At 34.9% G+C, this 23,441-nt stretch overlaps 1 protein-coding gene and 1 pseudogene across 22 annotated transcripts in view; one reads left to right on the top strand and one right to left on the bottom strand.

Annotated features, from left to right (window-relative positions):
* Window positions 1-23,441, bottom strand: part of ROBO2 (roundabout guidance receptor 2) — a 1,685,112-nt gene that overhangs the window by 201,088 nt on the left and 1,460,583 nt on the right. The window lies entirely within an intron of this gene.
* On the top strand, window positions 14,123-14,221 carry LOC123394602 (annotated as a pseudogene).

Raw genomic sequence — 23,441 nt, 5'->3', positions numbered from 1 at the left:
ACTGGATATTACAAACGTGGCTTAGGGAAACGTGCTTAGAATGAATTTCAAACAATTGAAGCAAATTTTGATATAAGTGGGAATTAACAGATAGCAGTCCATTATATAACATCTGTTTATGATTTCTTTTGAGAATCAGGCTGTTCTCCAGTGCATTTGGATTTCTGAAAAATTATAAATATGACATTTAAAAAGAATGTAACTGGGAGCCTGTGTGGCTCTGTTGGTTGGGCAACTGCCTTCAGCTCAGGTCATGATTCTGTAGTCCCGGGATTGAGTCCCACATCTGGCTCTCAGCATGGGGAGTCTGCTTGTCCCTCTGACCTTCTCCTCCTTCATGCTCTCTCTCACTGTCTCTCTCTCAAATAAATAAATAAAATGTTTAAAAAAACATAAAAATAAAAAAAAAAATAAAAAGAGTGTAACTACTGAAACTAATGAATGTAATAAAATGTGAAAGAAAACCATGGGTTTTGGAATATGTTTTTAACTGTAGAATTTCAAATACGCAGTCAACAAATTAGTAAGTTTGACTATATTTTGAATTTTAATTTCAAAGGATCAAAAATTAACTAATTACTCGTATTGAAAGCCATCTATTATCTCAAAAAGTCATGCTAAATATACAACATGTAAGTAAGGCATTTTTTCTCTATCTTTACCTTGACCTTACTTTGGCTTATGAATACGACAAGGAAATCTCTGGTCTTTCTGAAAGATAAAGGCTTTAGACTTGTTCTACTTACTCTGCCATCTTGGATACTAAAAAACCAAAAATCGCCTATATATGTAGGCACAAATGATATATATTTTTTTCATATTAACTGCTTGGATTAAAGAAATTAAAATAAAAATTTATTACATACACAAGTTCTAATCACCATCACCATCATCATCATCACATTTCTTGAAATATTATTATCCAACAGGTACATAACCTCCAAAACTCACACCACCTTCCAAAAGATCATCTCCAGTTCAAAGATGAATGCTCCTGAGTTTTAGAAATTGACTTTCCAAAGGTCATATAGCTTAGAGTTGGAAACCCAAGGCTCTATGTCTCTAAAGCATAAACTCTTTTTACTTCTCTTATTGGGAAAGAGCTTATGCTATTTTAGGGCTTATGTGCATGATTAATATTCCATGTTAACAATAAGGAGGGAAGTGCCTCATTCAACAACTAAGTGGAAGATGTCGATTTGAACACTTTAACAACTGGATTCTCAATTCTAAATAAAAAACAGCTGACTCTACAATGCAATTATTCTAAAATATGCCCAGAGAAAATTGTCTAGAGCATCGAAAGATCAGCAACCAGATACTTCTCAAATCGAAAAACAAGAACTTCTGGCACACATATTACAAATTTAGAATATTTTTTTTTCCTGTTTACAGGAGACTTGTAGATTTTTCTTTTACTAGAACTGAACTAATAGACATTGAAACAAAGAATTACTTTATTAAATGTATTCATTTAAGTCAATTAAGCAATTCATTAAGTCTATTTTTGTGTCCATTAAAACTAAGAAGTCCATTGTGCTTACCAAGAAAGTCTGTGACTTACTTTTAATACAACTAGAATGGCTCACTTGGTAATAAAATGCTAGCCAATCCCCTATGGTCTTCTTCGAGGTCTGACTTTGCTCACTTGAGAGACACCATTTTTTTCACTTGAATAATTTTGTATAAATAAACTCAGATTTTGCTAGCTAAGCACGTGGAAGTCATATAAAGCACACCTAATCACACAGTTTAAGCATTCAAAATGTAGCATATCGCAAAAACTGCAGTGCTGTTTCTGTCAAAACCTGTCACCTGATGCATAAAATTGTTGGTTTTATGAGTCATTTTTCAGTGAACTCTAATGGAAACATGGCTGATGGGAGATTTTAATGAAGGATGCAGATTTCTGTTATTTGAATGAAACTCAACCAACACTGTCCTCTCTGTGATTAAAATTAACACATTTTTTTTGGTAAGTAGAAAAAAATGCCTTTTCTAATATACTTCAAAGTCTGATGGATTTTACAGGATGTATATTTTCCCTTAACCTCACTGGAAATATATTTGCCAACCTAACTATATATCCAATAACTTAAAAATTCATTTCCTCTATATGAGTTTTTTTTTAAACATAAATGAAAATTAAAATACATACCCTTTCTTTCTTATCCACTATTTTGTTTTTATAATCTTAATAACCTTTGTTTCTATCACTTAAAGTGATTATTTTATACTATGAACATAGTATTTTATACTATGAACATACTATGAAAGCTCAAGCTTTCTTTTGTAAAAGTTAATTGAGTTATAGATCAGAATATTTATATTATATTAGAATAAACAAAATAAATGGAATATTATTTAATTCCAAAGAATAATCAAGCTAATTACATTTTTTATGATTATTTTATACCTCATGTTAAATCAGCTGACATATTTAACTGGATATACAATTTGTAGAAATGTTTACACCTTTCATTTGATGACCAATAAAACCACAAAACTTACCATAGAGAGCTAAGATACTTATAAACCATTCATAGATATCCATAAATATCTCAAAATCATTTTATAATTATTCTTCAAATAAACCAATATAATCATATTAAATAAAATGGGTTATGGATGGACTTTATCCAAATTTCCTCAGATAATTTCTTTTCACATAGATTTGCATGCACATATTTTTGTCCTGGCTCTTCTAAGTGACTTTACAGGAAAACACTGACTATTGGTCTCAAGCCCAGAGCTCAGTGAGAGACTGAAGGTGACTCTATTGATGTTTTATCACCTTAAAATTTAGTGGCTTAAAAGAAGCCAACTAGGGGCACCTGGGTGGCTCAGTGGGTTAAAGCCTCTGCTTTTGGCTCAGGTCATGATCCCAGGGTCCTGGGATCGAGCCCCACATCCGGCTCTCTGCTCAGCAGTGAGCCTGCTTCCCTGCTTCCCCTTCTCTGCCTCTCTGCCTACTTGTGATTTCTCTGTCAAATAAATAAATAAAATCTTAAAAAAAAAAAGAAGAAGAAGAAGAAGAAGCTAACTTAATGGCTTATAACAACTATTTCATTGGCTCACACTTGTGCGGGTCAATGATTAGGGTGGGACTTCACTGAGGGGTTCTTTTGATCTTGCCTAGGGCCCCTCATCCATCTACAGTCATCTACGGGCTCTACTGGAACTGAATGGTTGAAGATGGCCTGATCCACATTTCTAGGTAGTTGGTGCTGTTACTGGTCACTGGGATGGTTATAGCTTGTATGGTTGGACCACTCTCTCCATGTTGGTCTCTCAGCTTCAAGGGGTCTAGGCTAAGCAGCTTCACATGGTGGCTTCCATGTTCCAAGCAGGCAAATGTGGAATCAGCAAGACCACCATGACATGTATGCTTCTATGGCATTCTATTGCCAAAGAAAATCACAAGGCCAGCCTAATTTCAAGAAGTAGAGAAACACACTACTTCATCTTGAGAGAAATGACAACATTATTCATAGCAAGAAGGACTAACAGTTTTGTTAAGTTTTAGTTTAGTGTTTAAGAGTTTGTTTCTATTTAATGTTTTCAGACTTTAACAGATGTTAACAATCCAGCAATCTAAAGAAGAACCTCATCATTATTAATGGGCAGAAAGAAGAGCACAAGTGTTGGATACTCCCAACACATGGCAATCAGAATACAATGCCCTTCGGTACAGAAAGTTTCATCAAAAATATTAATGGTGCTTTCTTCCTGTATATACAAGAACAGATAGGTATTCATGGACTGTGTAGAAATACTGCTAAGTAACTTATTAGTCATGGCTGTTGTAATGAAACATTTCTGGGCATAGTATCAATTTGAATCTCAATATATGTGAGAGAAACCTCCCTCAAATACCAATGGGTTATAAGGAGGTTTTCCTTTATCGAAGTGTGATCTCACTTTTCTTTGAGAAAACTTCTGGCTCTCCAGGAAATTAAGTGGCATCTGATTGGCTTGTTTACACTTTCTCATTTACCCAAACCATTTTGTTTCATTTACTGCATTCTGTCACAGTGAAAGCAATTTGGGGATTTAAAATGGATTCATCCTGCTCAAACAGATGTCAAAGATGAGGTACATTGGTTTTAACAACTATTTAGGGGCCATGAGAGAAATGGCTTTTCCCATGTAAAAGCCTATCGTGATCAACCAAAGGATTGTTTTAGGTTTTTCTCCATAGCTATATTTCGCTAAATTTAGTCAAATTTATTGGGCAACAGTTTTGTGTATCAGTGCAGAGAACTGACAAGCATCTTTAATTTAAAACATTCTGCTAATGTATTGAAGAGATTACAGTACATGGAAATAGTTTTGTTTTACTAGAAATCACATGTAGCATTCGAATGGTGTTAAAAAAAATACACATTTTTACATCCATAAAGTGATAAGTTATGCTCATATCAGACTTCAAAGAATGTGACATCATAATGAACAAATTTGGGCATATGCTCTTTTTCTTGGTGTGCTTTTTTTGGTAGTAGCAGCACTGGGGTGTGATGAAAAATTAGTAAGCGCCCACTAGTTAAATCAGGTGTGGCTAGAAGTTGGCGATATAGCAGTTTTAATTCTGTTTAGAATCATCACTGATCTCAGATCATGTAATACCCATTGTGAAATATTACCAGATGAGGTGGAGAAGAGAATATTAACTGCCTGTGTCATCATTTTCTTTGTGTTTGCATGCACGTGTGTGTGTGGCTTTGATGTCCACAGTTTTGTCTTAGTAAGTGATTCTTTGACAATTAGATGGTGCTGAAAAGTATTTAATGACCTGAAGTATGATGCTATTAACATCAGCTAGAGAGACAGAAAAAAAAAAATCAATACAAATTTTGCTCACAATTAGCAAATAATTCAATGATTTCTCACTGGTTCTCAAGAGGGGAGAGTTGTGGAATCTTTGAATTCAAGGGACGTTACTCTGGATTTATTTCTACACAAAAGCTTATTTCACAAACATGATGAATAAAGGCATGAGTCTGAATGAATCAATGCCTCAGAGTAATTGGAATTACAGACCCAATTACTCCAAGTCATCCTCGGTAATTATGTCACCTCTGTAGAGTATAAGATACAGTTTCTAAAATATGGTCTACATTTCAAAGAAAAGAGAAGACTTGCTCTCTGAAAATTCGCAAAAACGCACTCTTAAATTGTTGGAAAGCAACGATTACATTTTCATTGTAGGACAATGAATTAAACCAAAACACAACTTTATACATCTTTCTTTCTAAGAAACTACCATGGAAATTCTAGCTTGCACAGTTACCAAGTTAAGTTTATGTCTGTATTCAAATACCATGTGATCCTTAGAGAGAGACTTTGTGGATGAACTTCTAAAATCCCTAACCTTATTTTACAGGATTATTTACTATCATTAAGAGTATTCTTTTCTTTACATTCTATGAGTTTTGGTCAAAAGTCACTTTTAGGTCACATATATGATCATTTTTGTATGGCTATTTAATGGTGAGAGCATAAAGAAGTATATATAATTACTGAGGGGGGGGTATTTTGTGGGCAGTGAACATGCTCTTATTACATCAAAGAAGTTTTCTGTTTGTTCATTTTCACTACGATCCAATCAACTTAGAGATCTACGACAATTAGTAAATGTTCTATTTGTTCACCTGGCTGTTAGCAATCCCGACATAGCCTTCCTTCCCATATATTTTTCCTTAAATTAAAAAATGATTGCATTTTTTAACCAATCTTTCTACTATTAGCACAGAGTGGCTAATGATGCCACAGGCTTTCTGCTTTCGTGTCAGTCATTCCCCTAAGACACTGAATTATCTGAGTCCTTGAAGAGGCTGGATCTAAGGAAAAAGCAAAGTATGTCAGTGATGTAGCAGATGTGACCAAACTGGTGTGGCACATCAATCACGTACTGATTTTTACTTGCCAAAAAAGGGCCATGTGCCATTTATAGAATGAGAACCGTTCCAAACCAGCTCAGGTTTTGGAACTGAGAGGCACGGTGTGGCAGACACGTGGCCCCTCCTGACTCAGTCACAGCAATTAGAAAGGATGCCTCCTGACCTGGTAAACATGCGTGACACTTCTGCTGACAACTCCTAACTCAAGATACTACTAACTAACCAGGTACAAAACTTGGGCCCTTCCTCTATACATTGCACAATGTAAATAAAGGTCTTTCCTAATTCCCAAAGCCTGAGATGAACAGATGTGCTCTTTTCAGTAATTGCCACCTTTTTTCCCCCTTACAGGATTTTATGTCTGATTCGCTCAGAGAACTTCACTGTACAGGCAGCAACTGTTCTTTGTGGGAAAGTCAATGCTGCGAATCAAGAATTCCCATGAAGGTTTCAACCTCTTGATTTCTCTTTAAAATTTCTCAGGGTATCAAAATGTTAGTTTCAACTAACTAAACATTGAAAAGTATATTTTCCCATCAAAGGACAGGCTGATAAACATTGGCAGGCAGAAACAAGTATGAGGACACTCGACAGAATTATTAAGGATATTTACATGGAGACATGAGTTAATGTACACAAAATGTCCATTAAAATATGGGTTCTATCCATACACATCCACAATAATCAGAGCAAGTGCATAATTACATATTCAAACCTACCAAGCACCATAAAAAGTTTATATTCTCTTAAAACCTCTTCCTCTGTGTTAATTAGGAAGTTAGTCTTTCTAATAAAATATATAAAGACATGAACCTAGCCTAATTTATGCAAATATATGTGCAGGAAGGAGAGATATGAATATTAAAATTCTACTCAGCAGTATTCTTGAATTTACTCTCTATGTGAAGTTGAAAGGAGAATGGTGAAGAAATAGAAGAGACATTTTAAATCAAGGATGTAGTTATGGACAATAAGAAATAAGAAATAAATGCAGCAGTAACCAGAAGAAGAAAAGAGGCAAGAATAATTAGGGACATTAACTGCTTAATATGTAAAAGCATGCAGCCTGGAATGTTATATACAGAAAATTTTATAAGGCTGTAAAGTTAGTAACAATGAGATAGGAATCAAGAAAAAAATATTTGGTATAAGGCAGGGGCTCTGTATTAGATAACCATAGCATTACTTTTATTCCTTTCATCCAAGATGGATGGTCATCTTAGTGCTATATTTGCCTGCTGGCTATGTAGCTATGGCTTGCACCGGGAAAAGAGAGAAGAATTCTCCAACAGAAGTCAGAGGATCTCAATCCTTTCTATTAATATGAGAAGTGATTAAGATGTGAAATTATAGGGGTGCTTGGGTGGTTCAGTGGGTTAAGCGTCCAACTCTAGGTTTTGGCTTGGGATCGTGGTCTCAAGATCCTGAGTGCAAGCCCCACATCGGGCTCTGTGTGCTTGGGAATCTTTCTCTCTCTCTCCCCCTCTGCCAAAACATTGGCTCATATTCACTTGCTCTCAAATAAAAATTTTAAGAAAAAGATGTTAAATTATAAATTATTTATATTAGTGTCTGAATGCCACTAAGACCTAGAAATGTTTGGAGGAAAAGTGAGGATAATTATGTAGGTTTTTTTCTGAAATTGTTCTATTATTATGTAAAATTCAATTTCAGTAGAAGTGTCCTGCCTCTCAAATAGGAACTCTAAAGCGCATACATTGATCCTCCAATATTTTTTGGAGATGGTGCTACATGGTACTGACCATAGCTTACTAGCTATAATATTGAGTGGAAATGCACTGCTCTGAGTCAACAAGAGTGCGACAAACTATTTTATGCACCAGAAGATGCAAGCGATGCTGTCACATTCATCCAAGGTCTTCGATAATGAGGTCTTGGAAATCTAAGGTTTGCAAGGAAAAAAAACCCATGTCAAACTGAGTTTTTTTTTCTTCTATTTCCCATTCTGAAGAAAGGGATCATAATAATAACGAGCTTAACCTATATATCTGGCAATATTGTTTTGAAGATTATTAAACATAATGTGTAAGAAATGATTCTATAAACTTATAATGTTATTATAAGCAACAATAATACTTTTAGATTTTACTTGTATTTTTCATCTGATTGTATCCAACCAAACTCTAGTAGTCCATAGAGGTGTCTAAGGGATCCCAAACTGTTAGACTCGAATTTCATTTTGATTTGGTTTGGGGGCACCTGGGTGTCTCAATCCGTTCAGCAACTGACTCTTGATTTTGGTTTAGGTCATGATCTCAGTGTTGTGGGATGGGGCCCCACAAGGGGCTCCACACTCAGCAGGGGGTCTGCTTGTCTGTTTCCCTCCCCCCACGAGTTCTCTCGCTCTCAAATAAATAAATAAATAGATAAAATATTTTGAAAAAATAAAGTTGATTTCTTACTATCTTTAAAAATAATAAAAAATACCAGGTGTTAAGATATATTATATTTTTATATCTACTGAAGGTGCTGCCAATTTAGCTGATTTCACTCAGACCTTGAACTCAAAGTCTTACTAAGCACTGAATGCAAAATTAAAGTGTTTATTATTGCTAATCATTATATAGCATTGTAAAGTTTGCAAACCCATTCCAGACACTTTATATAGGATGGTCACGTACATTACATTGCTATTGATCCTGGACCAGAAGACTTAGACTTAATAGATTTTGTGAATTTTTTTTTTTTAATTGAAAGCTTGTTCACTTGTCAGAAAATAAAAATGAAGCTTGTTTACTTGTAAAATGTTGCAAATGAGAATGCTACACACATAAACTCTGGTAGGGGCAGCTGAAGCTTAGGGGCACCTGCTGTGTGGGGTAGGGCATGTTACAGTGCTATAGTTGTTTGACTAATAACAAAAAATATAACATCCATCACACCAACATAAAATTATACTATAGACTATGTTACTATTCATCAGTTTTACATGTTTATCATCAGACTTCTATAATCATGATATCTCTTTAAACACTAATTAATTATATAGCGTTGTCCCTTACATAACAGAATGGTCTTATATAATGTAATGGCCATACTCGATTTTCAACTGGAAATAGCAGCAGCATGCAATAATTCATAATGGTAAATTTTATGTTACTCTTACATTTTTAACTAATACTTAGACATCAATTCTAAAAAATTTTTTTAGACATCAATTCTAAAAATTTTTTTTTTCCCCTAGGGGAAAAAAAAAGCAAACTCAAATTTAAAATGCTTTAAAGCTTTTCTCACTCTGTAAACAAAATGTTGATAAACCTCAGCAAAAATGATCCTTTTAAATTTGTGTTTTCTTTCAATTGCCAAGAATAATAGCTTAAGACAGCATTCTTCCAGTAGCATTAAGTCTATTCACCAAAATTGATTTTTAAAGTTTAGAAACTAGCAGTTTGTTGTCTACCTGAGGCAAAAAAGTCACTTTGAGAACCTCAACCAAAGACATTTATCTTGTAAATTTTACTCTGGGTGATTGTTTTTCTTCAGTTTGATCCCAAAGGCCTCACTCTACAGATGTCCTTTGGAATACTGATTTCTCATGCAGTGTGATGAGAAAGTATATAAAGGAATTCTTTCCTTGTTTAAATTCAGACATGAAGATACATATTTTCCTCTTATATCATATTTTTAACCCTCCCAAAATGCCTTTTGAGTACGATTTTACAACAATGTTAAATAAGAAGTGTTGGTATTTTTAACCTAATGATTGTTCTCTTATTTTTACTACATACTATTTTTTCCAATATACATATGTACATAATAAACACACACTTAGACATTTCAATTGTTCTTCTGAACACATTAAATGGTTTGCACACAGACATCAAAACATATGTTTCTTGGATTAAATTAAAGAATACAATGCTCAAACTTAAGAGAAGTGACAAAGAGCTTCTGCATTAAAACAAAACAAAACAGAAAAACCAGCTGGACAATGAAGGTCACATGAGGCCAAGCCCCAAAATGAAAGAAAATGTTCATAAGGAGGCAGTGACATGTAGAACTCTACTGTACTTAGTACTCTACATGTCTCTCTGGTATCTTCTCCCTTAGACATTGACTTTCCAGATTCCGTAAAAATCTTTGTCAGAAAGAATTGCACAGATTTTGGGAAATCTAATAAAGACTTGGGTCAAGAAAAGGAGAAAAAAGGGGTGCAAGGAAGAAAAGGTTGAGTTGGGGCTCTTCCTGGATCTGAGTGTTCAACCCAAGAGCCTCCCTTCACATCCTTGTCCCCAACCTCCCCCGCTCCTGCCCTGATATTTCCTGAGAGGGAGTTTCTAGAACCAGTTTAATTCACAACAGTGGAAATGGAAAAGGAACCTAGCAAAAACTGATCAATCAAAGACTGGACTTTAGGCTGTGACTTTCCTTCTGTCCATGTAAGAATCAATAAACAAACAAAATTGGGCTTTCCCATAAGGAATGAGATTTATGGAAATTTTAAGATATTTTATCCAAAGAGAGATCATGAGAAATTATCAAATGTTTACTTTACTATAAACACAGTGAATTTATTCTTTGATTGTTCAGATTACTTTGAATAGAATAAAAAATTCAAAAAAACTTCAATTTATCATGCCATGACCCATATATATTGTCTGAGATCATCAGTATATGCACAACTCATTATAAAAAAGATCTCTTTATTACTGGAAATGCAGCATTATTATATTTATTTGAAAAACAGTCCATAGGCATTGCTGCAATTTAATTTTTATTTAGCTCAAAAGACTTCCAAGTCATCAATGAATTTTGCCATTCAATACAAAGAAACATATAAAATGGGATATGAAAGTAACTACAGGGACAAAGTTCTGGATTTAATAAGTATATTATAGCCACCTATATAAAAAATTTAGGCCTTTTTTATTGACCGACTGATGTAAAAATGTATCATGTATGAAAAGTAAGTATAGTGCATCACAAGAAAGGAAATGGTATGAGCGATGGTTATTTTATTAAACTATCTTTCTTTCATTTTTATAGCAAACATATAGTAGGTTAACATAAATGGAAACAACTTGTGCATTTCAGCTCATGTATGTTCTTTGCCTCTCAAATGGAACCCCTATATAATAAATATCTTACGATTTTAAACCTATAGATTAAGTAAAAATTTAATTGCCTATGTATATTTTTCTGTTACACAATTTATTCTGCCAACACTATTCTGCTGCCTGCTGGACCAGTACCACACCAGTGCTTAACTTGGTTAAAAGCAATTTAGAGTATATTAAATTATTATATTACACTTTATGTTTTTAATTTAATTTTATTTTTTCAGTGTTCCAAGATTCATTGTTTATGCACCACACCCAGTGCTCCATGCACTACACCAGGCTCATCCATCCTCCAACCCACTCCCCTTCAGAACCCTCAGTTTGTTCCTCAGAGTCCACAGTCTCTCATGGTTCATCTCTCTCTCCAGTTTCCCCCAATTCATTTTTCCTTTCCATCTTCTAATGTTTTCCATGTTGTTCTTTATGCTCCACAAGTAAGTGAAATCATATGATAATTGACTCTCTCTGCTTGACTTACTTCACTCAGCATAATCTCTTCCAGTCCCGTCCATGTTGCTACAAAATTTGGGTATTCATCCTTTCTGATGGAGGCATAATACTCCATTGTATATATGGGCCATATTGTCTTTATCCACTCATCTGTTGAAGGGCATCTTGGCTCTTTCCACAGTTTGGCAATTGTCGACATTGGTGCTATGAACATTGGGGTACATATGACCCTTCTTTTCACTACATCTGTATCTTTGGGGTAAATACCCAGTAGTGCAATTGCAGGGTCATAGGGCAGCTCTATTTTTAATTTTTTGAGAAATCTCCACACTGTTTTCCAATGTGGCAGCACCAACTTACGTTCCCACCAACCGTGTAAGAGGGTTCCCCTTTCTCCACATTCTCTCCAATACTTGTTGTTTCCTGTCTTGTTAATTTTGGCCATTCTAAATGGTGTAAGGTGGTATCTCAATGTGATACACTTTGAATATCTTACAGTTTTATTTGCTGATATTTCAATGAAGCTGAAGAAAAAAGCCATTCAGAGAACAAAGTATTATATATATAAGAGTGTCTATCTAGAACAGACCTACTACATGTTGGAATGTAAAATGGTCTGTTCAAAATGCATTTCTAGGAAAGAGGAGAAGGAGGAGAGGGAAAAAATGAGAGAAAAGTAGGGGAGGGAGGAAAGGAACAGACAATGCTGAAGGAAAGGAATTTGCAAAACCGACCGACATCTTTGCCTTAGAGTGTTGCTTTGTAGTCCCCACTGGGGATAATCAAGATGATGTCTTCTCTGGAATTGCATTAACACATGGCACACTCCTTCTAGCTTAAAGAAGACATTTTTCCCCACCATGGTTCTTGTTCTATTCTACCCTGAAAACCATAAGGATTTATCTCAGCATACACCAGAAGACAGAGGAAGAGAAAAATGTAGTCCCTCTTTTTCAGAGCAAATACGGATATCAAATTACTAATTCATATGATAAGAGGCCACAAAACTACAGAGTGCAATAAAATGCAGATTCGATTCAATGGAAAAATCACTAGGTTATTCCTTTTTATAAATTACATATTCCTCATATTTTAACATACGTCGTTGATCATCATGTTCAAATCCTGAACAAAGCAGATAAAGCAGAGTGCTATTTCAATAAAGCTATGAGTGCAGAGTCTGGAAATTTTAAGATATTAATTGCTTCTTAATGACTTACAAGATACCATTCCTTTTTGGCTATTAGTTTAACGGCTAATTGATAATGGTAAATATTCTATTTGATTAACACTGAGAAAATTAACTGCCAAAGTTGACGGTAATTACAAAACTTAATATATATATATTATAAAATATACATTAATAATGTCCTCCCCAATTACAATGCTTATAATTTTAGCCTTTCCCAGAACTACTAAGTATGTCTTTAATTAATTAATTAATTAATTATGTATTCTATTTATGTGTTTGACAACGAGAGACAGCGAGAGAGAGAACACAAGCAGGGGGAGTGGGAAAGGGAGAAGCAGGCTTCCTGCCAAGCCTAGAGCCCGATGTGGGGCTCTATCTCAGGACCCTGGGATCTTGAACTGAGCTAAAGGCAGAGGATTAACAACTGAGCCACCCAGGTGCCCCTGTTTTAAATAATGTTAATAATATGGAATACTACCTATTTAATATCTCCATATGTAATACCTCTTTGAGAAATTATTTCAATTCTTATAAAGTCAATATGAGTTGTTCAGTTTCCTAGGATAGTTATTTAGTAACTCAACTTCCACATACACACAAAGAACTTATCTCTTATTTTGTACATACTTAAAGTATAGTTTAGCAGAGGGGTCTGCAAATAACAGCCTGTGGGTCAAATTGGTCTGTTGTCCCATTTTCTTATGGCTAGTGAGAGAAGAGTGTTATTCACATTTTCAAGTGGTAACAATTTATATAGTTAGGCACATACATAATATCCTTTATTTATAATACTTTATAATATAATAGACATATCTATTAACACTAATGTAATATTATATTATATGTGTGTGTGTATGTGTACACACACACACACACACACACACAAACACACAGTAGACCCTTGAAGAACATGGAGGCTGGTGGCACTGACTCCCAAGGCAGATGAAAATCCACCTGTAATTTTTAACTTCTCAGAAACTTAAATACTAATAGCCTACTGTTGACTGGAAACCTTACCAATAACATAAATAGTCAATACACATTTTATAAATGTACTACTACTATACACTGTATTCTTACACAAGAGTAAGATGGAGAATGGAAAATGTTATTGAGAAAATCATAAGGAAAATACTTTTACAGTACTGCATTGTATTTATGAAAAAAAAAAATCTGTCTATGAGTAGACCCACACAGTTCAAACCCATGTTGTTCAAGGGTCAAGTGTAATATACATAATATCAAATAATGTGTGTGTGTGTGTGTGTATCCCTTTCCTCTGGTATATATATGCATTATCAGGTACACACTTTTCATCCTACATAGCCTTAAATGTTCTAGCAAAGTAAGGGTGCTCTTTCACACATCATATAGTGTACCCTCACCCTACATACATTTTATACTGATTTAATATCTGAGAAAACTCAGTGTCAGGTCTCAAATGCTAAGAAACCAGTCTAGGTGGGGAGTGATTTGGACAACTGATAATCTTGCTTGCTGTGCTCGCTTCGGCAGCACACATACTAAAATTGGAACGATACAGAGACGATTAGCATGGCCCCAGCGCAAGGATGATTATCTTTCTTGCCCATCTTGTTGTCACTATTGTCTTTTGCTCAGCTGACTCAGAGGCCAGCACTGATACATACAGAAAGAGAAGGAGAAAGAAAAAGTTTGAGTAAGGGCAAGCTTGCATTTTCCAGACCAATCAAGGTTGTAGAGGCTGAAAAGTTTGTATATGAAGCTGAGCACATACCAAAGAAAAGTGGGTACGCTATGATAGTACCAATCTCCCAGACATCATGTAGAAGATAACCTAAGTCTTTTTTTTAAAGACTTTATTTATCTATATGTAAAGAGAGAGAGAGAGAGCACACAAACAAGGGGAGCAGTGAGCAGAGGGAGAGGGAGAAGCAAGCTCCCCACTGAGCAAGAAGCCCAATGTGGGATTTGATCCCGGGACTCTGGGATCATGACCTGAGCCGAGGGCAGACACTTAACTGACTGAGCCACTCAGGCATCACAAGATAACCTAAGTCTTAAGAATGATTTAAGTCACTACAGGGCATAGATTTCCATTACCGTATTGGTACACTTTATTTACCATCCTAGTTTTCACACCATACTCTCTTGGCTTCCAACTGATAGGATTTCTGATATCTAAATACTAAGAGCAAGAATAGATTGGTCAGAGAACACAGTGAGTTTACAGAAGTCTGCTATATTTCACTTTGGACATTTTCAAAAGAGACTTCCTATGATTTTCCAGGAGGAATTTTCAGGGAGTAGGTAATTACCAAATAAAAAAATCAGCCATTTTCTATGCTAGATTGTGAAAACAATGTCAAATTCCCTCACTTACCTACAAGGTTGTGATGAACGATATAATTAATAAAGGAATTTTCTAGTTCTATTTCATGTAGAAAGCTTAGACATTCTTCAATTCCAGGCAAATATGTTTTTAATGTGAGTATAAGAACCAAAGAAATAAACTAAAATTAGGTGCTTTCTTCAAAGGTACTGAAAACTATGTGTTTCTTTGCTAACTTATGAAAACTAAACTGTTAACCAATATGATGTATTTTTTTTACAAGGTAATAATAATCAGTACTTCTACTTCTATTTATAGAAGTATATTCTACAAATATAAACCGTATTCACATTATAATTTCAGTTCTTGAGCACAAGTTTTATAAGATGAAAGGAATCAGAGTGCAGTAGCATTTTGAGCTTATCTGAAATGGCATCAAATATAAAAGAATCTTCATATTATAAACAAAATTTCAGAAGTCAAATTAAAAGAAAACAATAATTTTTCTATTATTCAAAGAATTTCAATGCTGACAGGCCAACTTATTGGTAAGCTGGATTTACACTGTCACCACAGGATGGGACCACTTGAGCAGTTAAAAGCAAAAAATCTGTCATCCTTGGTGAATTGTGAAGCACAGAACATTTGGGTTATGCAAGGTATTATGGAACACATTTTCTTGCATAGACTGCAACTGCTATGCTCCTGTATGTATTCCTTTAGACCCGAGCTAGAAGGAATGTAAATGTAGAAAATTACATATATGATTGTCCAAGTTTTGCTAGTATAGAAGATTCACACTTCTTAATTCTAATACAAACAATGGGACTGAACATGCATTCTTCATTATTGCACAGCTACTGCTTCCTAGAGCTGACTGACATTTCCTTTGGACATACTTATCACCGTTGTTTGTTGATGTTACTGTTCAATTTTGGGGAGTACTTTTGTCCTTATTCCTTGGGTTTCAAATCAAAATATCCATTAAAATTGGCTTTAAAAGCAAAGATAAATTAGAAATTAAAAAATGCATATATTTTTTGGAAGATAACATTCCGATTATTTTTATATTACTTTATTCTCAAATCCAGTATTGCTACACATAAATTACATACTATTTTTTTGTATCATCTCATAAATTCACATCTGACCCTATTAGAATCCTCAAAAATCCCCAAAGACATGCTAACTTGAATACTTGATAAAATAGAATATCTTTATTCTTAAAGTACAATATTGATACAGAATGACACTTAGTTTTTCCCTCAAAATATTAAGTCCTAGAAAATAAAAACTGTAGGTGGGGTGAGGAAAAAGAAATGTTGTGGTAGGCTATTTTTCCCCCCATAGATATAATGTTGAAATTAGCCTTCTCTGGTTCTATAATAGAGTGGTAAAAACTACGCAAAGAAAAATTTTTGCATATGCATATATTTTAGTATAGCATATTAAATTTTATTCTACAGGGGAGAAAGCTGGCATCTGATGAAATAGTACTTTATTATTATGCTAGAAAATATCTCTTCCATCGTTCAACCTTTTATCAATCCAGCTTGATATATTGGATTTTTAAAAATCTGTAACTTAAGAAAATCTTAAGGTAATATAAAAAATGGTTTGATGAACCTAAGAAGCACCTACATAACAAATCACACACATTCAGCTCTCTATGAACAAGTATAGCTGTAAGATAAACATTAATTAGAGAATTAAATCCAAAGTCATAATATGTGCTTCCTACCTATATTTAAAATAAGAAAGATATTTCAAGGAAATGAATCAAGATTCAAAAGAGGAAAGTCTATAAAGAGCTAATCAGATTATAAACTAAATAAATGGTTCTGCTTGGGAAGGGGTCAACTTGATGGTACCAAAATATGAAAGACACATGAGATGTATTGAATAACATGGCATTTTATGTTTGAGATTAAATTCTGCTGTCAGGTTGAAAGAATGTATGCCTATTCAAATAAGAACCTGGAGAGGACTGAAAGGTAAACACAACCTTTGGATCCCAGAGGATTACACAGGTCAACATTAGAATCTGAAATAAGGCCTAGAGGAAAGTGTCAGAGAATTCTAGACTTGAGGACATTTGAATACAAGTGTTTGATAAAGGCAGTTGGGAACAGGTTTTGAACAGCCAAGATTCCCCATACGGTAAAAAGAGAGGAAGACTAGTTCACATCATGACTTCTTCTCATAAATACACTACAAACTCATTCTTAATTAAGAAGTCTCAATTTCCTCAAAGTAGATGGTGGTATAGTATTGTAGTCATTAGATATTTATAAATTGTGAAGTTTTGCACAGTAAGTCTACTGAATTCCTTTATTAACACCTATCAGATTAGCTTTTTTTTTTTAAGATTTTTTATTTATTTATTTGACAGACAGAGATCACAAGTAGGCAGAGAGACAGGAAGAGAGGAGAGAGGAGGAAGGAGGCCCCCCGTGGAGCAGAGAGCCCCATGTGGGGCTCGATCCCAGGACCCTGAGATCATGACCTGAGCTGAAGGCAGAGGCTTCAACCCACTCAGCCACCCAGGTGCCCCCAGATAAACTTTTAAGATGTGTTCATTTCATGGTCTCCAGTAATCTTGGATACTGTTTCTTTCATGACCTTTTCCCACCCTGTTTCATTCTTAACTGGTCTATGCTGCATATACACATTGATCTGTAGACAAAGCATTGTCAGATGAAATCAATATATCATTCCTTTAGTATTGAGACCGCCTCTTGCTTAGTTTACTTTCATTTTTTTTAAGTAGATCAATAGTGCTAAACTGATGCATTACAAACTGGGGCTACAATTAGTATCTGTCCTCAACCTCATTAACATGGGAATATGGCTTGATGGGTAGACTTTACATGGAAAAAAATCTTCTGAAACTCTTAAATCTGTATTCAAAATTACCTCTTAAATATCAATGTTTTAAAAAGAAAATTATAATGGAAACAACAGCTACTTTTCACATTGCTTAATATTTACTTGGTTTGAAAAGACATTTTCTTATTAGATTAGTTTTTTAATAAACTATGATTTTAAATAAAATACTTTCCATCAATGTGTCAGGAAAAGGAGTTCTTTTTGAGTGTATACTCCCTGGTCTAGAAAGAAAATAAACAGATTCATAGAGTATTTATGTAAGATACTTAGAAATAAATGTATCAATTTCAAATAAATTTTCTGACAAAATTAGCTATATTTGTTATCTATATAAAAATGCACAGTTATCATTGTAAAGAAGCACAGAAAGTTAAGAATTAACTTTTTTACACTTAACATGATTGCTTTAAAACCTTCTTTACCTACTTTTTAGTTTGTATCACAGGTTCATCTCACTGGTGACAAAAGACCAAAAGACCATAGAGCCCATTTTCCTTCAATCTCATCAATATAGTCATTAACAGGACTTCATCAATCTCACTGCACTAAGAAAATATTAAATCTTCCAAGCATATTAAAATTGATTTCATGATTTCTGGATCAAGTATTCATTATTAGGCCATTTCTCCATTTTATATGTGAAGGCATTAAAAATAATAATACTCAGACTAAGTGGCTTTAAAATAAAAGAGTGATATCCAGTGCAGCCATTATCTACGTAACAGTAATAAGGTACACAATTTATTTAGTTTGACCCTAAACACCAAAAACACTGTTACATATTGATTTGTTCTTCCTTTACCTAGGATCCAGTTGCTGGACCTCATCAACATTTCATTATACATGCCAATGGGGAACAAGAAGGAGAGTAAACAACCCTAAACCGTCTTTGCAGTATATTGCAGTGCATGGTTTGAGGGTCCCATAGCTTAGATATGAAATAGTTTTACTTAGTTACCATGAATGGTGTTAACATTAGGTATCTTTTAAGATTGTACCTGTTAAATGAGCTATTCGTTCAGTCAGCCAGCCAGTAAACTGGTTGATTTCAACATCTATAGAGTTGTTGTGTTACAGGACGGAAGCACGGCCTTAACTAGGAAAACATAGCCCTTGCCTTCCTGGAGATTACATTTTAGTGAGGCTGACAGATTTTACATAATTATGCACTAATTTAATTCATCATGATTGTGATTACAGCTACACATGGAAAATTTAGAGCAACTTACCTAGTCTGATCATTCTTGAAAAAAATCACATTAAGACACGACTTAAGTCCTGCTGAGAAAGAGGTCAAGATATTGTCTAATACAGGGAAGTGGTGGCCTTCTTAGCAGAGGGAAGCACATAATCAAAGAGAGGAAGAAGAATGGCATTTGGGAGGAAGTGAAAGAGACTACATAAGGCCCATGCAAGGACTGGCAGGTAACATTCACAATATTGGACTTTTTTTTGAAAAGCAAAAGGAGGTCATTACAAAGTTTCAAGGAGAAGAACGACATGAATCGGACTGAGACTGGCTTCAGGTGGACCAGATAACAAGCTGTTTCTTATTCCTGTGGAGAAATGCTGCTGCTTTGACCAGGATGGTGGCAGCATGAACAGAAAGAAGCAGATGGATTTGCAATGATATTGAGGAGAGAAAATCCACTGAATCTGTTGATGAGATCTAGAAAATAAGGGAAAAGGATGGGACAAGATTGACATTGCAATTCCCAGACTGAGGAATTTCATAACGGTGGAGACATTCACGATTATAGGAAATTAAGGAAAGTAGAATAAAACAAAACAAAACAAAACAAAAAAAAACAACCAAAATCAAGAGCAAGCCAAATAGAAGTGTTTCCAAGAAGACAGTTGGATATGTAGCGCTGAAGCTCAGAAGATAGGTTACTCATTTTTTATGCATTTGAGTTATCAGCTTATAGAAGTTTGAAGCCATAAGTAGATGTGATTGTCTAGGGAGATCATATAGATGAGAAACTTGAGAGCACACACAACTAAGTCTAGAGGAACTCAATCACTGAAAAATTAGATAATTAGGATTACACCTAAGAGGGAAGAGGAGAAGAAAAAGGAAAACCATTGGAGGGGAGTCCTGGAGAGTGCCAAGCATCCTGCCTGGTCATCACACAGTGATACTACCAGTTTAACATAGAATAATAATGGATAATAGAGAACTATTTAGGGAAGTCTCGTATAGGTTAGGCAACACCTAGTTTATGTTCATCTCTTTTAGCTAAGAAAATGAGACACCCAAGGGGCCCTGCAACACCATTTTCCTCCTCATAGCTGCCTCAGGTTTTCCTTAACTAGGAAAACATAGCCCTTGCCTTCCTGGAGATTACATTTTAGTGAGGCTGACAGATTTTACATAATTATGCACTAATTTAATTCATCATGATTGTGATTACAACTACTACTACAAAGCACCTCTCTAAATTTAGCATAGGTCAACATCTTCTCTAGGACCAAGAATGGAAGTCAACTATCCTGCCCCCTTTCATCACTTTTATCACAGACTTTATCTTTTATGAAGCCAACTATAGATTCTTCTGTATTTGTTAACTCAGCCCATATTTATTGGTTATAAACAGTATCAGCCAAGTACTGAGCTAGATTCTGGAAACACAGGATTCAAGTAAGACAGACTCTGCTTTGGGAAGGCTCAGAGTCTAATGAGGGTGCCATTTCAGGAGGAATGTGCAAGTAAGGTCATCATTAAAAGCTGAAAAGAGAAACTTAATTTTAGAAATCAATAATTATTTACATCTATTTTTGAACTGTGGGTGACTTCTACCATTTATTAGAAAATTATCCTGTAAAGCATGTAGAATGTTGAGTTTTCCTCATTAGTATCTCCCATAGATACTTGTTGAATGAATGGATTTTTATGTAAGTACTTCATGCTAGCCAATCACACAGCAGATCTCCATGGATGGATTTTTATATCCCTTCTCAGATATGGTATCATCAAAACCCCTTCACCCACATGTAAATTGTTGAAATCTTCTCTATCTCCATCTTGCTTCCATGTACCATCAAATCCCATCAATTATTTTGCAGATTTTCCCACATGCAACTTTCCTATCCATTGGCATTCAGATTATCGTCACCTCACATACAAAGCAATTGTTTGCTGAAGCCAGCTCATTCTGGGTCACAAGAGCCAAGTGCTAAATTTTCTGGTATTTTGTGAGGTTTTTGATAAAATATACACATTTCCCACTGGTACTAAAGCTGAAAAGTTTTCAGTTTGAAGATTGTCAGTTATATAAGAATGAGAAATAGTTTAACAGTAGATCACATATTATGGCTAATGAAAATAAGTTTAGTGGGCACAGAATTAGCAGATTAGGATGCAACTCCATTTGGCAAATTATGGTTGAACTGCAACCACAGATTGGCTATAGATATAAGAGCTAGGCAAAATCGATGAAAGCACTAGGAGATATAAGATTACAATAAAAGATATTATACCTTTTATTGTTATTTGTAAATTGTGTGTTCCATATCCTCATACCAATAAAATTTAGAATAAATATGTACAGGTGGTTCTAATCTTTAAATTTTGCTCTTACTATTCTCCCAGTTTGAACTGACCTGTCCTCTCCACCTTTCAATTTCTACTCATCCTTCAAGAATTGGTTCAAGTCCTTCCTTCCCTATAGAATTTATTCAAAACCACTAACCAAACCTGGCTTGGATTTCTACCTATCATTCAATGTCTATGCCATGTTTCCAGGCATAGGGGTAGAATTATACGAAACATGACTATCATTGCCTGTTCCACTACTACACACACTTGATCCAATCCCATGGGCAAAGCAGAGTGGGTAAGGGTAGGCTCTCAACTCATAGGATCTGCCCTGCTAATCCAGATGTGTCTGCTCTCTCTCTCAGCTGTTGGCAACCATTAGTGGGCCCTGGAGCTGAGAAGCCATGAAGTTGTAACTTGGATGGAGACATTTCACATCAGAGGTAAGAGGTTTAAAACATCAGAGGTAAGAGGTTTAAAAAGAGAGAACTAAGAGAGAAACAAGGTTCAGAGAGAACACTGTGTTTCATAGAGAAGACTACAACCGAGTTTTTCAACTTTGCTACTTTCAATATTACTTTCTTTCCTTATTTCCATGAAATAATGGGGACAGCAATGCAATAAAACAGCTTTTCACATGAGCAATTTTGTATTTTTTTCATTACTTGCAACCGAAAGAGGCATGGACAGAACAAAACACTAACGTCCTTCTCTATACTAGGTTGGACTCTCTTCAGACATCAGCAGAGTAGATTTTATTGATTGTTTGATTGCATAAGGAATTTCCCATCAGGTTTGGGGGAGGGAGGAGGAAATATCATTTTGCTAGTCTTCATTTCCATTCTATGATTCCAAATGGTTGGGTACTGGTTGGGGCCATAGTGTTGGCTTAAAAATATGTGGGAAAGGCTGATAAAACAAGTCAGGTGCATTTATAGGGTAGTAATAAAATGTGGCTGCTGGACTATTCACAGAATCAGGAAATGAAGAAGTAAAACAGAGAGAGAGAGAGAGAGATTGTATTTTAAACCTGTCATTCTCTCATATTCAAGAAGAGTTGAAGATACTTTTAAATTCATATTTGGGAATTAAATGGCTGATTTATTTAATGGTAGGTGCTGCTTGTAAAATTTGCTCTGTTGTTTTGTTATACATGTTTCTAAAATGTTCAGATTAGGCAAAATGGAGATTTTTCATAGGTAAAAATTACTTAGCTGATGTAACTTTAGTATTAATTATTCACTTGGTTCTAATCTAAAAATGTCAAAATTACACAGTATGGTTTTGACTTTCCCTTCCACAGTTATGTTTTGACACAAAAGGCACTGTTTTTATTAGACTGTTAACATGCCAATGTTTAAAATTTCCTGAGTGCCTAGGTGGCTTAGTTGGTTAAGCGTCTGCCTTCAGCTCAGGTCATGATCCTGGGATCAAGCCCCACATCTGGCTCCCTGCTCTGTGGAGAACCTGCTTCTTCCTCTGCCCTCTCCCACCATGTGCATTCTCTCTCTCTCTCAAATAAATAAGTAAAATCTTAAAACAAAAACAAAAACAAAAACTTCTTAATGCATTAATGCTTTTTGAGTTCACGCATATATGCATTATGCAATATAATCCTGGTATGCAGTGGACCAATACAAATACAGAATATTTCTTGTTATACAATTTTGTTTAGCCATAGCAAAAACAGAAAAATAAATGAAAAATGAGCACTGTTCTGAGAATGTTCAAATGGATATTAACATTAAAATATTCCCTAAACTTTGATGGGAATGCCTGAAACATAAACTATTTCCATTGTTACGTATTTTAAATCACATAACTTCGATACTGTATCCCCATTAAATTTCAGTAACAAATAAAATCACACACTAAAAGGAAGAAATCGATCTTCTAAATTAACAAGAGTAAGGACTCTGTGTTCGTAGGTAGGTTCAAAATGATGAAGATTTCGGTAATACCACTAAAACTGCATGCATTTCAAAGCTATGCCACAATGATTTTTCTTAAACAGGTAACATTTGTCTTGTTGCACTTTCTTGGTAAGTCACAATATTTTTCTGTTCCTGGAATGAGATAT

Source organism: Mustela putorius, unplaced genomic scaffold (assembly GCF_011764305.1).
Source record: "Mustela putorius furo isolate JIRA1106 unplaced genomic scaffold, ASM1176430v1.1 tig00003834_pilon_pilon_pilon, whole genome shotgun sequence".
Classification (NCBI taxonomy): Eukaryota; Metazoa; Chordata; class Mammalia; order Carnivora; family Mustelidae; genus Mustela; species Mustela putorius.
The sequence above is the reverse complement of the archived record's forward strand: the minus strand, read 5'-3'. Positions and strand labels throughout refer to the sequence as shown.